Raw genomic sequence first — 22,116 nt, forward strand, 5'->3', positions numbered from 1 at the left:
GTTATAAATGTCATGGAAGGGACTTGCCCAGTATTTGTTGGGGACATGAGCTTTTGTGACTTTCGATCTTACCTGGTTTAATGTTACTGGGGCTGGAGCATGGAGCTTACCTTCAGTTTTGAAGTCATTTAGCATTTGACTCTAAAACACTTTTGACTTACGGAATAATATTCCAGAGCCTGGTAAGAAGGTTCAAACAATCTTTTCATCATAAGCAAAGTGGGAGATGAATCTGCAGCTAACTTTGTTGGAATCGGTTCCTGTGGGGTCTGTCAAAGTGAAAACACAGAGTCAGGCACTCTGTAAATTTAAGACTTTTCTAGTGGGCATTGGCTATATATGATTTTGCCCTTATATTTTAAGTTATAAATAATTCTGCTTATTTAAAAAATCCAGGCTGAAGGGACCTGGTTACATGAGAGATTATGTCCAATTCCTCCTAGTAACCCTAGAGAATTCTCTTAACTGAATTTATTCATCAATAAGTATAATGATTGTACTAAATAAGTCAATCTTGAATCTTCCTCTTAGATTTATAAGACTATATATTTATGCTGTTTATGGGAACCTTGTAGCCACTCTGCCATTCTGGGAGGGTGGACATCAGTGGCTTCATTTTACACACGAGAATGCTGAGATCACAGCCAAGGTGAAATTTGTAAGAGTAGAATCTAATATGGGAACTTGGAATGCTATTAAAAAGTCTTCCACAGCTTGCATCCAATTCTTCCACAGATTTCAACAGGGCATTGCTCTAGAGAGCTAATGGCTCCCAAAGATGCTTTGATCATGGCAAGATATTTAGTCAAGTTACCACCATCCCAGGGGGATCGATTCCCGTCTGATGGGCCTTCCAGATGCAGGGGCTCTTTCAAATGTGTGTAAGTGAACCAAACAACACTGTTTGGTCTGGCCATTAGTATACTTACCATCACAGAGAAAGGAAGACACACAAAACCACAGTCCATAGACCTTGACCTCCATGGGTCCTGGTTTCCTTATCTGTAAAATGAGAGGGTTAGACTAGATGGTACCCAAGGTCCCTTCCTGTTCTGAAGTTCTGAGATTTCCCTTCCTAATAAGATCAACAATTGAGTTGTAGATAACAAATAGATTTCCTTCCCTTTTGGCCCAGTTTGAGTCAAATATTAATAAAGAGTCATTGCATACTAATTTATTTTTCTTCTCCATTCTAATATTTTAATTAAATGTCTACCTATTAAGTGTGTTTTCTGGGGAGGGTACTAAGACCATGTAACCTTTTCTAAGCACTCCAATATAGAATGCAGACACACCATGAGCAATAAACCATATTACTCAGGCTTCTTCTCAGGCTTACTAAAGCTAGATTTGGGGTTTTCTAGGAATGAACCAAGGTTCCACTCTCTTAAGGACTTCTCATGGGAAAGGATGGCTATGTTCCTGTGAACTGTGTAGTGAACATTCTCAGTCACCATCAAATCCTGTTTATCAAAGCAGTGCATCCATACTCCAGCTGCTGTGAGTGTCCAATGATAGGGGCTCTCTCTGTCCACCACCCCTTTTCTAAGGACTGCCCTTGACCAAAAGTGCCAACTTCCCCAGAAGTTTATTTCCTCAACCTGGGGTGTCCTGCAGCTAGTATCTAACTGATGGCAGTGACCAAAGGCCAGCTCCTTGTCTCCAGGTGAGAGAAACTCTAGTGTAAACCCAGCTCCAGAACTCTCCATGGGATCGGATGGAGGCTAGACTTTAGGTGAGACCACATCCTAGCTCCTTCTTCTGTCTCCTCTACTTCTCTTGCTCTCTTTTTCCTGAGAGACCTCTCGCAATGAATCACATACACTCCAGTTCCCTTCTCAAGCTCTGCCTTGAGGAAACGTGGCCTCAGGTCCTACAGCCACATAGCTCTCCCTTGGAGTTCAGGCATTACTTCCTGAGACTGTTTTTCCAAGTTTTCATAAGTCTTCGTAACTATTTACATCTCTACACATTCAGGAGCCTTCATGGAGTAAAGGAAGGCAGCCACCCACTGTCCTGAGAACATGAGGGCACCTTGGGAAGTTGTTCTGGATGCACACAGAAACTCCCCTCAGGCCACAGTCTGAGGAAACAGGACTTGGATGCTAAGTGGAAACTCTGAAGACCCAGAGTGGCAAAGCAAAGGATCTCAGAGACCCTTCTTAAGCCAGCAGGTCTCTGGTTGGCCTTTCACCAGTCCACCATCCAAGAAACTCATAACTAGAGACACTGTCCAGAGGGGAGGAGTGGATGCTGGTAGGTCGAGGGGCCACCACGCCAGGGTACCACAAGGGGAAGGTACCAGGGGCTGGAATCCAGTCTCACGTCCCCTCAAGACAGTCTATGGCAACAGGGGCTGGAGCAGGAAGGGAAGCAGAATGAGCCTTGGAGGGAGATAGGATTTTGTTTCCAAAAGCACCGGGGAGGGGAGAGGATTCCTGAGAGTGAAGCAGAGGTGAAGGCTGAAGGCTGGCCCTGTCTAGGGAGGGCCTCCTCTCAGGCTGGGGATGGGAGGGCAGTGATTGGTGAAGATGTCGCCCTTCAGGAAAGGTAATAGGCAGCTGTTGTGAGGAGATGGCAAAGCTGTCGAGAGGAAAAAAGGAGACCCTGGATTTAGGGGTTATAGGTGCTTAGATGGTGGGCCCCTGAGACATTCTGTGTGACCTGATGAAGGAAGACCAGGCAATAGTCTCTCTCCTATGGTGCCTGAGGAGGTCGGAAAGCAAGGACAGCCTGGGTTCAAATATCAGTGCGGAGGCTTATGATCTGTGTGGTCTTGGGGAGGTCAGTTCTGACATCTCTGAGCTTGTCTCCTCATCTACAGAAGGCAGAGAATGGTGCCTACCTTCTAGGGTGATGAAGGTCAGCTGCTTTGTCTGTGTAAAGTGGATGCAGGCATCTGTGAGTTAAAGGCTTTTGCACTGCTTAACATCCCTGGATTCTGGTACTGCCCTGGACCAGACCTTTTTCCTCAGCTCAGAGAAGTTAGGTTTTGGAAACAGATTTTCAATGGAGTAAAATTAACTTTCATTAGTGGGCCAAATAATAGCCAACACAGTCATTTTCTACCAAAGATGTATTTGCTTAAACTGCCTGTGGTTTCACTATATATTTATTTATTTTTTATTCTCTAGCTTACTGCTTTCAATATGTTATTTGTACATAGGTCTTTGAACCTTGAAAATAGGTGGAGAACAGAGACGAGACAGAGAGACAGAGGGAGAAACAAGTGCTTCAGCTTCTCAGTGAAGACTCATGAGTTCATTTATGCTAAATAAAGCAATGATGCTGTTTGCTGTCTGCAAGGAAGCTGTTTACTGCAAGGAAGTGGCAGAGACTAGAGTGGGCAGCAGGAAACAGAAGAGAGGAAATGGTTTATAAGCCCCCAGAAAAAATATACAGATAGAAGTTGATGAAAAGTGCTGGGGGAAAAGGATGCCTGATGTGATTCTTTTTCCAAAAGCGAAAGCATATCATATGGCGAGGACTCACTTCTCTCTGCTGTTTCACATTCTTAGTGTAATTTTGCTGATTTTGAGAGGGCAACTCTAAATGCTTTAGAATCCTCAAAACCCTACTGTTGGTGAACAACTAAATGACTCCTGTGAATTTGAATTCTGCAAAAGGTGAAATCAACAGAAACTCGGAGAAACATGCAAAGGAAAGAAAACACCAGGGACTTACTAGATATTTTACAAACCAAAACTAGGCTTCTTTTTTATTTTTTTCTTTTTCCTTTTGCATGATCACAAGACGGTCCAGAGCAGGGAGCAAAACCCAGGGTTCACACATATATTTATTTAGTTAGCAAGGCATTCCTGTTTTTATAGCTCCAAGTTCTTAACTTTCTTGTTAGCAAATGTTAACAAGGTTTAAAATGTATAAACGGAGCTGTGGCATGTAAAAAATGTTGGCCTATCCTGGCTCCTTCTTCTTTTCTACCCATGTTCAATGAAAACATCCTACTGACAGGCAGAATGTCTGGGCAACTTTATAGATAGTGTTCCCACCTCGGGGCCACAAGGTCACAGATTTGTTCCTGATTCTACTTAAAAAAACATTCAGCAATGGTAAGTTTGTATGTGCTTTTATGGGAGGGAGCTATTTTATATGATCCAAGATCTTAAAGATACTCCAAGGAATGTTGCATATATGCTAGGCTGCGAATTGGGAAGTCCGCTATGGTGCTCGCTATGAAATTGGGGAGCTTCGCTGAATCACAGGCAAAGACTGACTGTAATAATTCTCAGACATTGCGTCTACCCAAGGCCAGAAAGCACTTTGTTTTCATGGTGGTAATCAAAGTGCTTGAAAGGCATTTCAACCTGCTGTTCCAGTGTCGGTTTGCAGTGGCCATAAAAATGAAACAAGGCAAAGGCGCAAAAAAAAAAGGAAAAAGGGAAAAAGAAAAAAAACAGACCTCACTGTAATCACACAGACGTTTTGTAACTACTTTAGACACTGCAGGCCTTTCCTTCTTGGGTCAGGTGTAAATATGGCTTCTGAGAAGTCGTTCTTGGAATCTCCGAAGGCCCCTAAATAAGGAAGTGAAATAAGCCATCAACGCCATAATGAGCAATAAGCACAGAGGCACTCCTAATAGACGGGATTAGGAAATAGCCCCGTTGGGTGGTTACCATGATTTTCAGAGGCATGTTGACCAAAGAACAAGGCACTCCAAATCTGATTCCTGGGTTCAATTACTCCTTCAATCTGAGTTGGCCATTATGACTTTCTCTGCCTGATAGCCTTTAGGAGAAGTATTGTGTCAGCTATGAGCCTAGATCTCAGCAAGGTTTTGCATTTCCACTTCTTCGCTTAGACCCTGCCCAGCCATGTGAACAATCCAGGCTACTCACCTGAAGGATGAGAGACCCCATGGAAGCTAGGAGCCATCCCAGCCAGGACCACCCTAGGCCAGCCAGCTCCTAGTTCGCCTGGCTGACCAAAGGACTGTAAGGAAGTGATCCCAGATTCAGAAGGCAAGGATATACACCCTACCTCTTTTTTTTTTTTTTAACATCTTTATTGGGGTATAATTGCTTTACAATGGTGTGTTAGTTTCTGCTTTATAACAAAGTGAATCAGTCATACATAAACATATGTTCCCATATGTCTTCCCTCTTGCGTCTCCCTCCCTCCCACCCTCCCTATCCCACCCCTCCAGGCGGTCACAAAGCACCGAGCCAATATCCCTGTGCCATGCGGCTGCTTCCCACTAGCTATCTACCTTACTACGTTTGTTAGGGTGTATATGCCCATGACTCTCTCTCGCCCTGTCACAGCTCACCCTTCCCCCTCCCCATAACCTCAAGTCTGTTCTCTAGGAGGTCTGCGTCTTTATTCCTGCTTTACCCCTAGGTTCTTCATGACATTTTTTTTCTTAAATTCCATATATATGTGTTAGCATACGGTATTTGTCTTTTTCTTTCTGACTTACTTCACTCTGTATGACAGACTCTAGGTCTATCCACCTCATTACAAATAGCTCAATTTCGTTTCTTTTTATGGCTGAGTAATATTCCATTGTATATATGTGCCACATCTTCTTTATCCATTCATCCGATGATGGGCACTTAGGTTGTTTCCATCTCTGGGCTATTGTAAATAGAGCTGCAATGAACATTTTGGTACATGACTCTTTTTGAATTTTAGACCCTACCTCTTGATGCAAAGTGGCAAAGTCACATTGGAAAGGGGCAAGGATACAGGGAGAGGCAATGACTTGCAGTTATTTTGCACAATCTTCCACATCTACTGCACGGTGCCACTATGCATATTGAAGGACTAAATATTTGCAAAGCATTTAAGAGTAGTGTCTGCACAGAATAAATGCTCAAGAATGTGAGCTAGTATTACTGTTTCTAAAATAGATGCCATAATGCATGGACGGCATCCTTAATGCCACTCTGCCCCTTACTCTTAGGAACTGATAACTGACAATTCTCACAAACCCATGGTTCACTCTGGCAGCACACACAGGAACTGGAGTGAGAGAAAATGCAATCAAACCACATAGTGCGTGTTAATATACCCCTAACCATCTTCCTTTCCTTAATGGAAGCACCCCATTTGACAAGTCTCCCCACCTCACCCCACCCCCCAAAAAAGTATACATTGTCTCTTCTCTTCAGACATTGACCAAAGGTTTCAATGGTAAAGATGACTCATACCTTAAAGAACGGGAAGAATTTCCTTTATTGCTTCTCAATCCATTGTCTCGCCCTCATGAAATTGCTGAATGACACCAGAGAATATAAAACCTGCCGAAGAAATAAGCACTGCATGACATGTGGCAGGGTTTCCAACTCATCAGGAAAAACTTCAGATCAACTTGTTTCTCTGGAGACAGCACACATCCGGGGCTGTCCCGGTACCCCAGGACTCATAAAGCTCCTATCTCCAGGGCACAGGTGAGGCCTTCACATTCTTTGAGAACAACAGCCTGTTCATTTCCTCCATGGCTATAAAGTGGCTTTATTGGACTTCAGTATCTAAAGGAAACAGAGCTCTGGGTCAGAGGGCGCTTTTAGCGAGTCACTGGCCCCATTTAGAGCCCAAACCTCAGGGATGTGGGGTTGGGAGGTGCTCTTGAACTCTTTGAAATGTAAGTCAATTTAAAGTTCAAAGGAAGCTTCCTGGCTTGATCATTGTTGTTGGGGGGAGATGCATTTATATAGTTAAAAATGCTTAGAAGATTTAGCCGTTATAGCATCAGCTATTACTAAGCAATGTTTCCCTGTGATTTGGCAACACAGACTGTACTACTCTAGAGGGAAAAGCAATTCAGATATTGAGGGAAACCCTTTGCCAACTACAGAGGGATTCACTATTTGGAAAGCCCAAGGATGGGTTGTCTTCAGCATCCTTCCCCATTAAGCATTAACTTCTATACAGATTAGGTGGGGGAGTCTCAATTCAAAGAGAAAAGCATCTGTTTATATGATCGGAGAAGTATATCTTCTGCTCAAAGTTTGATTCAACCTACTGATTAAATTCTACATCTGTGTTTCCTAAAGTGTAGTCTGTGGCACACATGTCTTGAGGCAGGCTCCAAAAACAAGTAGCTCTCTGTGCAAATAGGTTGGAGAAACACTGCATACTGTGTTTCACTCTTGTGCATTCACAGTGCACTTTGGTCTGTTGAAGTTTTAGAGAAGTCAGGCAATATAGAAACATGTTTTATACCAACCCAACGTTTCCAGAAGATGTATAACCTTTGTTTTCTATTTTAATTACGTGAACTTAAACGTCTTGAGAGAGATCAAGTAGACTTTGAGTGATCACCACTACAGTATGAGTAAATCAGATGACCATAACATACTTTGGAGCAAGCTGTTGTAGGTATTTCACACAATTCAGCGTCTTTGGAAAATGCTAGGCACAACAGTTAGATGACTTTCATAGTTTCAGACTCTTAGTTGTAAGTTGTTTTATAATGTGGGCCTTCTGTTTGAATCGGAATAAGTCTAAACAATGCATTGGAAATAAGTTTAAGGAAGAAATGTCTGAAACAAATTACTAATAAGATTAAGGTACGTATACCTAGGGTATAGCATTGCTACAATTGAAGGCAGGTAAATTCTGATACTGGGGCCACCAGTGGTTCTAGAAATATCTATGAAAGGGGATTCTTCCCTATGATCTCCCTTGTTCCTTATTCAACTTGTCTTATTATCTCTCTTACTGGACCTTTGCTGTTCCAGACATCTACTTTGTCATTCTGCAGCATGGGCATATGCAGTCGACCTGGACGGATTCAAAGTTAGTACTCAAATGCCTTTGCCATTCTTCCTGGTATTCCTTTGCCTTGTACTCCTAAGGTCCTCAAGACGGATTCTGCTTCTTGCTAAAGTTTTCAATTAAACAAACAAGCAAGCAGAAAAACCTAAAGGGGATCACACGTTTGTCTGTGATGTGGTTGAGGAGATTTCACTCAGGTTTCTTTGCTTTGGGCTGAAATATGATCATGTCATCTCATTTTGATTATAAGCACTGACTGGGATTTATATGTGTTATTTTTAAAATAAGGAAAATAGAAAAATTAATAGGCAAAAGTTCTTTTTCAAAAACATGGGATCGATGTTGGTGATGGGGATTTGGCGATAACGGAGCAGTCTTCGGATGGTCAAAGGTTAGTAAACAACACTCCCCCACCTTTCTCTTTCACCTGATCCCCTCTATAGTATATTTTATCCCTCGGCTTCCCAATACAGTATATAAAGAACAATGTAGCCCTATATGTTGCCCGCTAAAGACTCTGTTGACCTAAATTTTATTTCACCTGACTCTGGCATTTATTTTCTAGAACAAAAGTCAGGCTCTGTATCTGGTTACTCTTACATGGTGCTGTCAACACTGAGACCAACTCAGCAATGGAAACAATGCCCTATTTATTTATTTTATACATCTTTATTGAAGTATAATTGCTTCACAATGCTGTTTTAGTTTATGCTGTACAACAAATGAATCAGCCATACGCATACATATATCCCCATATCCCCTCCCTCTTGAGCCTCCCTCCCACCCCTCTAGGTGGTCACAAAGCACCGAGCTGATCTCCCTGTGCTATGTGGCTGCTTCCCACTAGCTAGCTATTTTACATTTGGTAGTGTATATATGCCCATGCCACTCTCTCATTTCGTCCCAGCTTCCCCTCAGCCCCCTGTGTCCTCAAGTACATTCTCTATGTCTGCGTCTTTATTCTTGCCCTGCCACTAGGTTCATCAGTACCATTTTATTTTTTTTAGATTCCATATGTATGCGTTACCATACAATATTTCTTTTTCGCTTTCTGACTTACTTCATTCTGTATGATAGACTCTAGGTCCATCCACCTCACTACAAAAAACTCAATTTCATTTATTTTTATGGCTGAGTAATATTCCATTGTGTATATATATATATATATATGCCACATCTTCTTTTTCCATTCATCTGTCGATGGGCATTTAGGTTGCTTCCATGTCCTGGCTATTGTAAATAGTCCTGCAATGAACATTATGGTACATGTCTCTTTTTGAATTCCAGTTTCTCAGGATATATGCCCAGTAGTGGGATTGCTGGGTCATATGGTAGTTCTATTTTTAGTTTTTTAAGGAACCTCCATAGTGGCTGTATCAATCTACATTCCCACCAACGGTGCAGGAGGGTTCCCTTTTCACCACGCTCTCTCCAGCATTTACTGTTTCTAGATTTTTTGTTAATGGCCATTCTGACCTGTATAAGGTGATACCTCACTGTAGTGTTGATTTCCATTTCTCTAATAATTAGTGATGTTGAGCATCTTTTCATGTGCCTCTTGGCCATCTGTATGTCTTCTTTGGTGAAATGTCTATTTAGGTCTTTGGCCCATTTTTGGATTGGGTTTTTTGTTTTTCTGATATTGAGCTCCATGAGCTGTTTGTATATTTTAGAGATTAATCCTTTGTCCATTGTTTCATTTGCAAATAATTTCTCCCATTCTGAGACTTGTCTTTTCGTCTTGTTTATGGTTTCCTTTGCTGAGCAAAAGCTTTTAGGTTTAATTAGGTCCCATTTGTTTAGTTATGTTTTTATTTTCATTAATCTAGGTGGGTCAAAAAAGATCTTGCAGTGGTTTATATCAAAGAGTGTTTTTCCTGTGTTTTCCTGTAAGAGTTTTAAAGTGTCTGCTCTTACATTTAGGTCTTTAATCCATTTGGAGTTTATTTTTGTGTATGGTGTTAGGCAGTGTTCTAATTTTATTCTTTTACATGTAGTTGTCCAGTTTTCCCAGCAACACTTATTGAAGAGGCTGTCTTTTCTCCATTGTATGTTCTTGCCTCCTTTGTCATAAATTAGGTGACCATATGTGTGGGTTTATCTCTGGGCATTCTATCCTGTACCATTGATCTATATTTCTGTTTTTGTGCCAGTACCATACTGTCTTGATTACTGTAGCTTTGTAGTATAGTTTGAAGTTGGGGAGCCTGATTCCTCCAGCTCCATTTTTCTTTCTCAAGATTGCTTTGGCTATTCGGGGTCTTCTGTGTTTCCGTACAATTTGTAAAATGTTTTGTTCTAATTCTGTGATGAATGCCATTGGTGGTTTGATAAGGATTGCGTTGAATCTGTAGATTGCTTTGAGTAGTATAGTCATTTTTACCATATTGATTCTTCCAATCCAAGTACATGGTATATTTCTCCATCTGTTTATGTCATCTTTGATTTCTTTCATCAGTGTTTTATAGTTTTCTGAGTACAAATCTTTCGCCTCCTTAGGTAGGTTTATTCCTAGGTACTTTATTCTTTTTGTTGTGATGCTAAATGGGATTGTTTCCTTAATTTCTCTTTCTGATTTTTCGTTGTTAGTATATAGGAATGCTAGAGACTTCTGTGCACTAATTTTGTATCCTGCAACCTTACCAAATTCATTGATTAGTTCTAGTAGTTTTATGGGGGCATATTTAGGATTTTCTATGTATCATGACATCTGCAAACAGTGACAATTTTATGTCTTCTTTTACAATTTGGGTTCCTTTTATTTCTTTTTATTCTCTGATTGCTGTGGCTAGGACTTCCAAAACTATGTTGAATACGAATGGTGAGAGTGGACATCCTTGTCTTTTTCCTGATCTTAGTGGAAATGCTTTCAATTTTTCACCATTGAGTATGATGTTTGCCGTGGGTTTCTCATATATGGCCTTTATTATGTTGAGGTAGGTTCCCTCTAACCCCATTTTCTGGAGAGTTTTTATCATAAATTGCTGTTAAATTTTGTTGAAGTCTTTTTCTGCATCTATTGAGGTGATCACATGGTTTTTATTCCTTAATTTGTTAATATGGTGTATCACATTGATTGATTTGTGTATATTGAAGAATCCTTTCATTCCTGGGATAAATCCCACTTGATCACGGTGTGTGATCCTTTTAATACGTTGTTGGATTCTGTTTACTAGTATTTTGTTCAAGATTTTTGCATCTGTGTTCATCAGTGATATTGATCTATAGTTTTCTTATTTTGTGATATCTTTTTCTGGTTTTGGTATCAGGGTGATGGTGGCTTTGTAGAAAGAATTTGGGAGTGTTCCTTCCTCAGCAATTTTTTGGAAGAGTTTGAGAAGGATCGGTGTTAGCTCGTCTCTAAATCTTTGATAGAATTCACCTATGAAGCCATCTGGTCCTGGACTTTGGTTTGTTGGAAGATTTTAAATCACAGTTTCAACTTCATTACTTGTGATTGGCCTGTTCATATTTTCTTTCTTCCTGCTTCAGTCTTGGAAGGTTATACCTTTGTAAGGATTTGTCCATTTCTTCCAGGTTGTTCATTTTATTGGCATCGAGTTGCTTGTAGTAGTCTCTTAGGATGCCTTGTATTTCTGCAGTGTCTGCTGTAACTTCTCTTTTTTCATTTATAATTTTATTGATTTGAGTTCTCTCTCTCTTTGTCTTGATGAGTCTGGCTAATGGTTTATTAATTTTGTTTATCTTCTCAAAGAACCGACTTTTAATTTTATTGATCTTTGGTGTTGTTTTCTTTGTTTCTATTTCCTTTATTTCTGCTCTGATCTTTATGATTTATTTCCTTCTGCTAACTTTGGGTTTTGTTTGTTCTTCTTTCTCTAGTTCCTTTAGGTGTAAGGTTAGATTGTTTATTTGAGATTTTTCCTTTTTCTTGAGGTAGGCTTGTATAGCTATAAACTTCCCTCTTAGGACTGCTTTTGCTTTCTTCCATAGATTTTGGATTGTCATGTTTTCATTGTCATTTGTCTCTAGGTATTTTTTGATTTCCTCTTTGATTTCTTCAGTGATCTCTTGGTTATTTAGTAATGTATTTTTTAGCCTCCATGTGTTTGTTATGTTTTTTTTTCCCTGTAAATCATTTCTAATCTCGTAGTGTTGTGGTCAGAAAAGATGCTTGATATGATTTCAATTTTCTTAAATTTACTGAGGCTTGATTTGTGACCCAAGATGTGATCTATCCTGGAGAACGTTCTGTGCGCACTTCAGAAGAAAGTGTAATCTGCTGTTTTTGGATGGAATGTCCTATAAATATCAATTAAATCTATCTGGTCTATTGTGTCATTTAAAGCTTTTGTTTCCTTATTTATTTTCTGTTTGGATGATCTGTCCATTCGTGTAAGTGAGGTGTTAAGGTCCCCCACTATTATTGTGTTACTGTTGATTTCCTCTTTAATAGCTGTTAGCAGTTGCCTTATGTATTGAGGTGCTTCTATATTGGGTACATATATATTTATAATTGTTATATCTTCTTCTTGGATTGATCCCTTGATCATTATGTAGTGTCCTTCCTTGTCTCATGTAACATTCTTTATTTTTTGTATTATTTTATTTTTTTTTTTGCTGTAGGCAGGCCTCTCACTGTTGTGGCCTCTCCCGTTGTGGAGCACAGGCTCCGGACGTGCAGGCTCAGTGGCCATGGCTCATGGGCCCAGCCGCTCCGTGGCATGTGAGATCCTCCCAGACCGGGTCACGAACCCTGTCCCCTGCATCGGCAGGTGGACTCTCAACCACTGCGCCACCAGGGAAGCCCAACATTCTTTATTTTGAAGTCTATTTTATCTGATATGAATATTGCTACTCCAGCTTTGTTTTGATTTCCATTTGCATGCAATATCTTTTTCCATCACCTTACTTTCAGTCTCTGTGTGTTCCTAGGTCTGAAGTGGGTCTCTTGTAGACAGCATAAAGATGGGTCTTGTTTTTGTATCCATTCAGCAAGCCTGTGTCTTTTGGTTGGAGCATTTAATCCATTCACGTTTAAGGTAATTATCAATATGTATGTTCCTATGACCATTTTCTTCATTGTTTTGTGTTTGATTTTGTAGGTCCTTTTCTTCTCTTGTGTTTCCCACTTAGAGAAGTTCCTTTAGCATTTGTTGTAGAGCTTGTTTGGTGGTGCTGAATTCTCTTAGCTTTTGCTTGTCTGTAAAGCTTCTGATTTCTCCTCCATTGAATCTGAATGAGATCCTTGCCGGGTAGAGCAATCTTGGTTGTAGGTTCTTCCCTTTCATCACTTTAAGTATATCATGCCACTCCCTTCTGGCTTGTAGAGTTTCTGCTGAGAAATCAGCTGTTAACCTTATGGGAGTTCCCTTGTATGTTATTTGTCGTTTTTCCCTTGCTGCTTTCAGTAATTTTTCTTTGTCTTTAATTTTTACCATTTTGATTACTGTGTGTCTCAGCGTGTTTCTCCTTAGGTTTATCCTGTATGGGACTCGTTGCACTTCCTGGACTGGGGTGGCTATTTCCTTTCCCATGTGAGGGAAGTTTTCGAGTATAATCTCTTCATATGTTTTCTCTGGTCCTTTCTCTCTCTCTTCTCCTTTTGGGACCCCTATAATGCGAATGTTGTTGTGTTTAACGTTGTCCCAGAGGTCTCTTAGGCTGTCTTCATTTCTTTTCATTCTTTTTTCTTTAGTCTGTTCCACAGCAGTGAATTCCACCATTCTGTCTTCCAGGTCACTTATCCGTTCTTCTGCCTCAGTTATTCTGCTATTGATTCCTTCTAGTGTAGTTTTCATTTCAGTTAGTGTATTGTTCATCTCTTTTTGTGTGTTCTTTAATTCTTCTAGGTCTTTGTTAAACATTTCTTACATCTTCTCAATCTTTGCCTCCATTCTTTTTCCGAGGTCCTGGATCATCTTCACTATCATTATTCTCAATTCTTTTTCTGGAAGGTTGCCTATCTCCACTTCATTTACTTGTTTTTCTGGGGTTTTATCTTTTTCCTTCATCTGGTACGTAGCCCTCTGCCTTTTCATCTTGTCTATCTTTCTGTGAATGTGGTATTTGTTCTACAGGCTGTAGGATTGTAGTTCTTCTTGATTCTGCTGTCTGCCATCTGGTGGATGAGGCTATCTAAGAGGGTTGTGCAAGTTTCTTGATGGGAGGGACTGGTGGTGGGTGAGCTGACTGTTGCTCTGGTGAGTAGAACTCAGTAAAACTTTAATCTGCTTGACTGCTGATTGGTGGGGCTGGGTTCCCTCCCTGTTGTTTGTTTGGCCTGAGGCAACCCAACACTGGAGCCTACCTGAGCTCTTTGTTGGGGCTAATGGCAGACTCTGGGAGGGCTCACGCCAAGGAGTACTTCCCAGAACTTTTGCTGCCAGTGTCCTTGTCCACACGGTGAGCCACAGCCACCCCCTGCCTCTGCAGGAGACCCTCCAACACTAGCAGGTAGGTCTGATTCAGGCTTCCCTGGGGTCACTGCTCCTTTCCCTGGGTCCTGATGCACACAGTACTTTGTGTGTGTCCTCCAAGAGTGGAGTCTCTGTTTCCCCCAGTCCTGTCAAAGTCGTGCAATCAAATCCCAGTAGCCTTCAAAGTCTGATTCTCTAGGAATTCCTCCTCCTGTTGCCGGACCCCCAGATTGGGAAGCCTGATGTGGGGCTCAGAACCTTCACTCCAGTGGGTGGACTTCTGTGGTGTATGTGTTCTCCAGTCTGTGAGTCACCTACCCAGCAGTTGTGGGATTTGAAATTACTGTGATTGCACCCCTCCTACTGTCTCATTGTGGCTTCTCCTTTGTCTTTGGATGTGGGGTACCTTTTTTGGTGAGTTCCAGTGTCTTTCTTTCAATGCTTGTCCAGCAGCTAATTGTGATTCTGGTGTTCTCACAAGAGGGAGTGACAGCACGTACTTCTACTCCACCATCTTGGTTCAGGGCCAGCTTTGCCTCTGTGTCTTTTTTTTGTATCCTTTCAGCCAGTCTGTGTCTTTTGGTTGGGGCATTTAATCCATTTACATTCAAGGTTATTATTGTTATGTATGTTCCTATTACCATTTTCTTAATTGTTTTGGGTTTGTTTTTGTGCATCTTTTTCTTCTCTGTGTTTCCCACCTAGAGAATTTTCTTTAGCATTTGTCGTAAAGCTGTTTTGGTGGTGCTGAATTCTCTTAGCTTTGGCTTGTCTGAAAAGATTTTGATTTCTCCATCAAATCCGAATGAGATCCTTGCTGGGTTGAGTAATCTTGGTTGTCGTTTTTTTTTCCTTTCAGCTCTTTAAGTGTATCCTGACAGTCCCTTCTGGCCTGCAGAGTTTCTCCTAAAAAATCAGCTGATAACCTTATGGGGATTTTTTTGTATGTTATTTTTTGCTTTTCCCTTGCTGCTTTTAATATTTTTCTTTGAATTTAATTTTTGATAGTTTAATTAATATGTGTCTTGGTATGTTTCTCCTAGGGTTTACCCTGTGTGGGACTCTCTGTGCCTCCTGGACTTGGGTGACTATTTCCTTTCCCATGTTAGGGAAGTTTTCCACTATAATCTCTTCAAATATTTTCTCAGACCCTTTCTTTTTCTCTTCTTCTTCTGGGACCCCTATAATTCAAATGTTGGTGCATTTAGTGTTGTCCCAGTGGTCTCTGAGATTGTCTTCTATTCTTTTCATTCTTTTTTCTTTATTCTGCTCCTCGGCAATTATTTCTACCATTCTGTCTTCCAGTTACTTATTCATTCTTCTTCCTCAGTTATTTTGTTATTGATTCCTTCTAGTGTATTTTTCATTTCAGTTATTGTGTTGTTCATCTCTGTTTGTTCTTTAGTTCTTCTAGATCTTTGTTAAACATTTCTTGCGTTTTCTCAATCCATGCCTCCATTCTATTTCCAAGATTCTGGATCAACTTTACTATCATTACTTTGAATTCTTTTTCAGGTAGATCGCCTATTTCCTCTTCATTTATATGGTCTTGTAGGTTTTTACCTTGCTCCTTCACCTGTGACGTATTTTTTTTGCCATCTCTCTCTTTTTTTTTTTTGATGGGTGGGATTGTGTTCCTGTCTTACTGACTGTTTGGCCTGAGGCTTCTAGCACTGGAGTTTGTAGGCTGTTGGATAGAGCTGGGTCTTGGTGCCGTGATGAGGACCTCCCAGAGACCTCATTCCAATAAATATTCCTTGGAATCTGCAGTTCTCTGTTAGTCCTGCTGTTCGGACTTGGCGCTCCCACTGCAGGAGCTTTGGCCCAACCCCTGGCTCATGAACCAAGATCCCATAAGCCATGCAGTGTGGCAAAAAAAAAAGAAGAAAAGGAGAAGACCAATAACAAAGAGTAAAAAATAAAATTAGACGAGGAAACTAACAGATATGTTAGAAAGAATATAAATATTAAAATATAGATGAGATAACAACTGGAAGGTAAAACAGAACCACAATAGTAAAAAAGAGGAGAGAAAAAAAAAGGCGGAAAATGCCTTGGCTGTGTGTGGGGGGGCTTAGGCATGGGCGGGGTTTAGGTGGTGGGCAGGGCCTATGCTTAGGATCCACAGGGCTGGAAAAGGCCCTGGAGGTGTTGGTGGTGGGGCTTAGGCTCAATACAACAGAAAGGGCCCAGGCATACCTTTCGTCTCTGAGAGCTGGGGACCTGGCCTAGGAGCCCAGGAAGCCTGCAAATGCCCTCCGTTCCTCTCCTGCTCCTCTGGTCCTGGAGGGCCCCTCCCGCCTACCTCTCCTGTTCTCCCCTGGCCTCCATCCTATGCCCCCAGGACCAACATGGCCTGGAGGGGCCTTGGAGGGCAGGGGACCTGGCTTGGGAGCCCAGCAGGCTTCCTGGCCCAAGTGGTCAGGGCAAATGCCCTCTTCTCCTCTGTTCCTGGAGGGCCCCTCCCACCTACCTCTCCTGTTCTACCCCAGCCTCCCTGCTACATCCCCAGGACCAATATGGCCTGGAGGGGGCCTCTAAGGGCATAGGACCCGGGCCAAGAGCTGGGTAGCCTTCCTTGGCCCATAGGGCAGGGGAAATGCTAGGCGTACTCCCCCCTGATCTGAGCCCCCAAGGGTCCCTCCAGGTGTGGGAACCCCTCCCAGCCAGCCCTCATGGGCTCCTGTCTTGTCTGGCCTCCACTTCTCCTCCCTCCTCAGTCCCCCCCACATCCTACCAGGTCACTTGGGGGTTAATCCCATCTCCTTGGGCATCGAGGTCCCCCACCAGCATCTGGCAGGCACCCTAGTTGTGGGGAGACGGATACTCCATGTCTTCCAGTGCTGCCATCTTGACTCCGCCCAATGCTGTTTTTAAATAGCTGGCATTTCTAACTTTTCTTTACATTTAAAAAAATGTTTAATAGAAATATTCCTCAAATTTAGGACTGGACCGTAACTGGTTTCTCCCCTACACATCAAGGTGAATAAGCAAAGAGCCTATCATTAATTGCATACATGTATCTGATTTTCTGTTGGGTTAGTTAAATTGAGGCATTTAATTGTGCTGTAGAAATTGGCGAGACTTGTGTATGAAAAGTTTTCTTTTAAGTGAAAAAAAAAGAGTAGTAGTTGGAGGAGTGGTCTCATTCAGATTTTTTGAATTTTGTCTCCAGCAAGTTATAAACCCAGAATCATCTCTGCTCTGTATTGTGGGAAATCTCAACTTTCACCACAAATTTCTTTTTTTTTTTTAACTTTTTATCTTATATTGGAGCATAGCTGATTAACAATGTTGTGACAGTTTCAGGTGCACAGCAAAGAGACCCAGCCATACATATACGTGTATCCATTCTCCGCCAAACTCCCCTCCCATCCAGGCTGCCACATAACATTGAGCAGAGCAATTTCTTTTTTAAAGTGTTCTTCATAAATTGGTTTTTGTTGTTATTTTGTGTTCCTTCACTGCTCCATAAGTCCTTCCAATACAGGTGGACTCTGTAGAATGCTTTTTCCCTTTTAAATAATCCATTCTAAATGGCTCAGCGGTAAACACTTCAATCCAGTGCCGTCTCTGGCTCAATGAGAATCGCTTTCAATCCACTGCTGGATCCACTTACTGAGAAGATTAGCTTTAGAACTTGGGATAGAGGAGGGTCTGCATCTGCTCATCCAAATTGAGGGTGTTAAGATAAGGCCCAAGCTGACTCAACTCTTGGTGCGTGTGTGTGTGTGTGTGTGTGTGTGTGTGTGTGTGTGTGTGTGTGTGTGTGTGTGAGAGAGAGAGAGAGAGAGAGACAGAGACAGAGACAGAGACAGAGACAGACAGAGACAGAGAGAGAGAAAGTGTTTTAATTTGCTTGATTTGCTTTTTAGCTGAAGCTGTTTAATTATGAAGGAACAAATTTAAAACTCAACTAATCAACTGGTTTAACATAGTTCTCTTGAGGCTAAACTTTAGGTCAGACTGAATTCTGCAGTATGTCCTCTGCCACAGACCTGTGGTCCTCAAAACTTGCTGATAATCACAAAACATGCGATTTGCCCGAGGAACTTTTCCAGGAAGCTGGGATGGGGGAGAAGGAGAACTTTTTAAATTACAGAAAATCAGGACTTCCCTGGCAATCCAGTAGTTAAAACTCTGAGCTTCCACTGCGGGGGGCGTGGGTTCCATCCCTGGTTGGGGAAGTAAGATCCTGCATGCCACGTGGTGCAGCCAAAAAAATAAATGAAGTGAAATAAAATCCTTGAGAATAATGTAAAGTAACTGAGTTTCCACCACCAGATTGATAATTCATTAAGCTACTCAAATGGTTAAGCAAACATTTACTGAGAAGCTGCTATGTGACAGACTCAATTGTAGACAGCAGTAAAAGAAGCAAAATTCCAGCCATCCAGGACCTGATATACTGGTGGAGGAGATGGAAGAATATAGACAGCTGATGGACTTTATATATATGTATACACACACACACACATACACACACACACACACACACATATGACAAAGCAAGTTTAGGAGAGAAGAGAGATGGAGAAAAGGACTGTCCTATGTTAGAAAAAATGTTCAAGAAAACCATATCTGATAAGATCACATTTCAGGTGATGATTATTTGATGATTATTTTGTTATAGTCTCTTTTGAAGGTATTTTTAAAACTTAAATGCATTAGTGTAGATATAGTGGAAACATTTTTACGTATATACATATATATGTGAAGAATACATAATTTTTGTGTATATATTTTAAAATTTTATCTACATACACTCTATTGCTCATTGTTCTGCATCTTGCTTTTTTCATTCCACTTTAGCTTTTCTATATCAGTGTGATCTACATTGCTGAATACTTCATTCATATTAACTGATGTATAGTATTCTATAGAATGATTGAATCATAATTCATTTCTCTCTTTCCCCATTGGTGGACCTCTGGGTGTTTTTACTTCTCACTGTCACAAGCAGTGCCTTAACAAGCTTCCTTGAGCCTGTCTCCTTGTGTACATGTGGAACATTTTCTCTGGGTATATATGTAGAGGTAGAATTACTAGGTTACAGGGAAGGGGAATTTTTTTTTTAATGCAGACTGCCAAATCCCATCCCAGATGTCCTGAATCACAATATCTGACAGCAGGTCTTGGGCATCTGTATTTCTTAAAAAGCTCTTTGGGAAATTCAGATACAATCTTCCAAGGGACCCATGTTTTGGAACCCATTACTCTAGCCCACATGAATCCATCTCACACATGGATTAGTAAAGAATGAGAGATGAATACGCTCTTCCTGGCAATGAGAATAATCTTTGTGTGTCCCTCCATTGGGCCCCAGGAGAGGCTGCTGTTGGTGTCCTCCCAGATACGCTTTCCGGGCTTGTGTACCCATCGGCCAGCTGCTGGGAGTGTTGGCTTCTGAGGGCTCCCAGCTGCCCATCTCCAAAGAACTGCCTTCAGCAGGAATCATCAGCCTGAAGGTTGTGACCTCTTTGCCCCTCCTCCCTCCAGTAAGCTCAGCTTAAGACTGACTGAAACTGGAGTATAAAGAGCTGGTCCACCTGCCTCAATTCTGTGGTTCAATTCATGCTGCAGTGCTCCCCAGGGAATCAGGCTGAGGCTGGACTCAATCTCAGCCCAATCCCCCCGCCTTCCTGCTTCCCTCACTTCCCTTCTCCTGGGAGTCTGGCATCAAAATATCAACTGCACCTGATGCCCTGCTTTAAGCCATGCCTCTAGGGAACTTAAACCAAGTCCACTCTTTGCTCATTTTATCACTATTTTATCTTTTTCTCTACTTTCTGTTCTGTTACTTCTGTTTGCCCTTTTTCTTTTCTGCTGCTCATTACCTTATACTTACCTGTTGCACTTCATCTTTGAAGAAAACATAGAAAATAAAGCAGCAATTTCTGTTTTCATTTTTAACAAATGCACCAAGTTAGCTCATTCTGGGGATCAGACCTGCAGACATATCACCTTCGACTTCCACCCTGCTATCTGACCGCCTGGTGGACCGATGAAAGCCAGAGCCCTTGGTGCCATTAAGGGTAATATTGACCCCTTTCCCCAGCTCCTTGCGGCTTCCCCTGAACCCTCTGAATTGCAAGTTTGTCCTACATTCTCAGAATGTGTCGACATGGTAAACGTGCTGCCAGCAACCCTTTCCTACTAAACAAATGCACCGCCTACCAGAAATGAGGAAATGTTGCTGCCCCTCAGGTGCCGTGGAAGCACTTCCTCAGTGGGATTGAATCCACCCCAATTGGGCTTGGGGCCCTGGGGCAAAGCCCACCCCACACCCTCACCTCCTGTGCAGGCATAACCTCCTGTTACATCCTCAGGCCAGTGAGTTTGCTGTCACAGGATGTTTAGAAACACGTGGCTGACTTGCCCTTATTTTATAACAATAAAATAAGACATGTAGGCTTTGGAGCTCTACATCAAGCATTCATCTATGCTTTGAAGTCACAGCCAGGAAAATCCTCAGGCCCTTTCAAACCAGCCGTGTTTCAAAGGGAGTGGCAGAAGGACTTGAAAGACGAGCCTCTTCCTCTCCAGCAGACTATGCTGTGGGGCACACTCACAACCGAGATCTTCCCCCCACAGTAAAAGCTGGTAATGTTCAAGGACATAGACTCCTGGGAGACCAAAGGTTTGGTTCCACCCTGGAGAGCTTTGCGTCCAATAGGAAATGCGACTTCTGGGCCTCAAGCTGTTCAAGAGGGAATTATCTGGTCTGCCTGGAAACTCAGAACTAATCCTACCGAGGCTGGATCCCCACAGTTGCAGCCTGGGCAACCTCCCCAAACTGACAGGCGCAGATGTGCTTTCACAGGTAGAAAGGGATTATCTCAGTCCCACTGTCTTTGTTCATATCTTCACTCAAAATTTTCCATCATGCAGGGTTTGACAGAGAGAAAGTTTGTTGCAATCCTGCCTCTAAATTCGTGCCTCTAGTTGGGAGAGGATTTATCTCAAACCCCCATTGTCTTTCCCACTACCATTAACTCCTGGGGCTCCGTGCGGGACAAAAATTTTGCAAAAATGGTTCATCTTCCACTAGAATCCAATTTGTGGTTACAAGTAAGTGCAGATCTTCTGAACCTCTGATCTTCTGGAATCTGGATTCTTAACTACTGAGCCAATTGAAAATAGGTCTATTTTTACTGGCCAAATTTTACCTCCCTGAATTTAATATTTACTTTCATGGTCCTTCAGGATTTGCTGGAAAATTCTGCATAATCAGATTCCTAGTTATAAACCTTCTGGGTCAAATTTGCTTTATAGCCACAAAACTGAATATAACATATTTGGAATGTGTCTTCTTTGCTCTGTTAAACCTTGAAATGGAAACATATTAGTACCTCTAAGAGAAGGTTTGGTGTCAAATTCTGGTTTTACTAAAGCATGACATTCTTGGGTAAATTAGCCACAAGTTTCCCATCAGCCTAAGTCCTCACCTTCCCACACAGGTGACCCTCCAGGCCCCTGGTGTCCTGTTCTTTCCCCACCCACCACCAATGCTCCCTCTCAAGAAGCAGTAGCCATCAGTCCTTCCCGACTTCTAGTGGACTTAAGTCATTGCATGAACTCACCCAGAGGCAATACTTTTTGAAGCCCAGTGCTTACTGGGGAATGAAGGACATTGCTGGGGATTTCTATCAGGCATCAAGAAAAAGGTACAGAATACTTGTGAGAGTGGAGTGTTTCAAGAGCCTTTCTGAGCCCCTGATTTATATCTAGGATTTGCCTGGATGTAAATCAGACTGACTCTGAAAATAGAACTAAATGAGAAATCACCAAAACAGGTAAGATTAGAAGCACCAACACACCCTTGTCCCGTCGTTACTCATGTAGGTCGCTTCTAAACGTTAATGATGAGGTGTATCATTACCTCATATTATGGGAAACCATCATTTTTCAAACAACAATAAAAACAAAAGAATAATAATACTGTGATCATACAATTGAGTATCTTCTTGGCTTTCCATGCACTTTTGATATT

At 41.8% G+C, this 22,116-nt stretch overlaps 1 long non-coding RNA gene across 1 annotated transcript in view; it reads left to right on the plus strand.

The window, feature by feature from the left end:
- Window positions 1-14,037: 14,037 nt before the first annotated feature.
- The window catches only part of LOC309832359, a 51,651-nt gene continuing 43,572 nt past the window's right edge, over window positions 14,038-22,116 (plus strand). The window contains exon 1 of the long non-coding RNA XR_014297680.1: window positions 14,038-14,160. This is a non-coding gene — a long non-coding RNA (uncharacterized lncRNA). The remainder of the gene's footprint in view (window positions 14,161-22,116) is intronic.

Source organism: Grampus griseus (genome assembly GCF_964374135.1).
Source record: "Grampus griseus genome assembly, chromosome: 14".
NCBI classification, from domain to species: domain Eukaryota; kingdom Metazoa; phylum Chordata; class Mammalia; order Artiodactyla; family Delphinidae; genus Grampus; species Grampus griseus.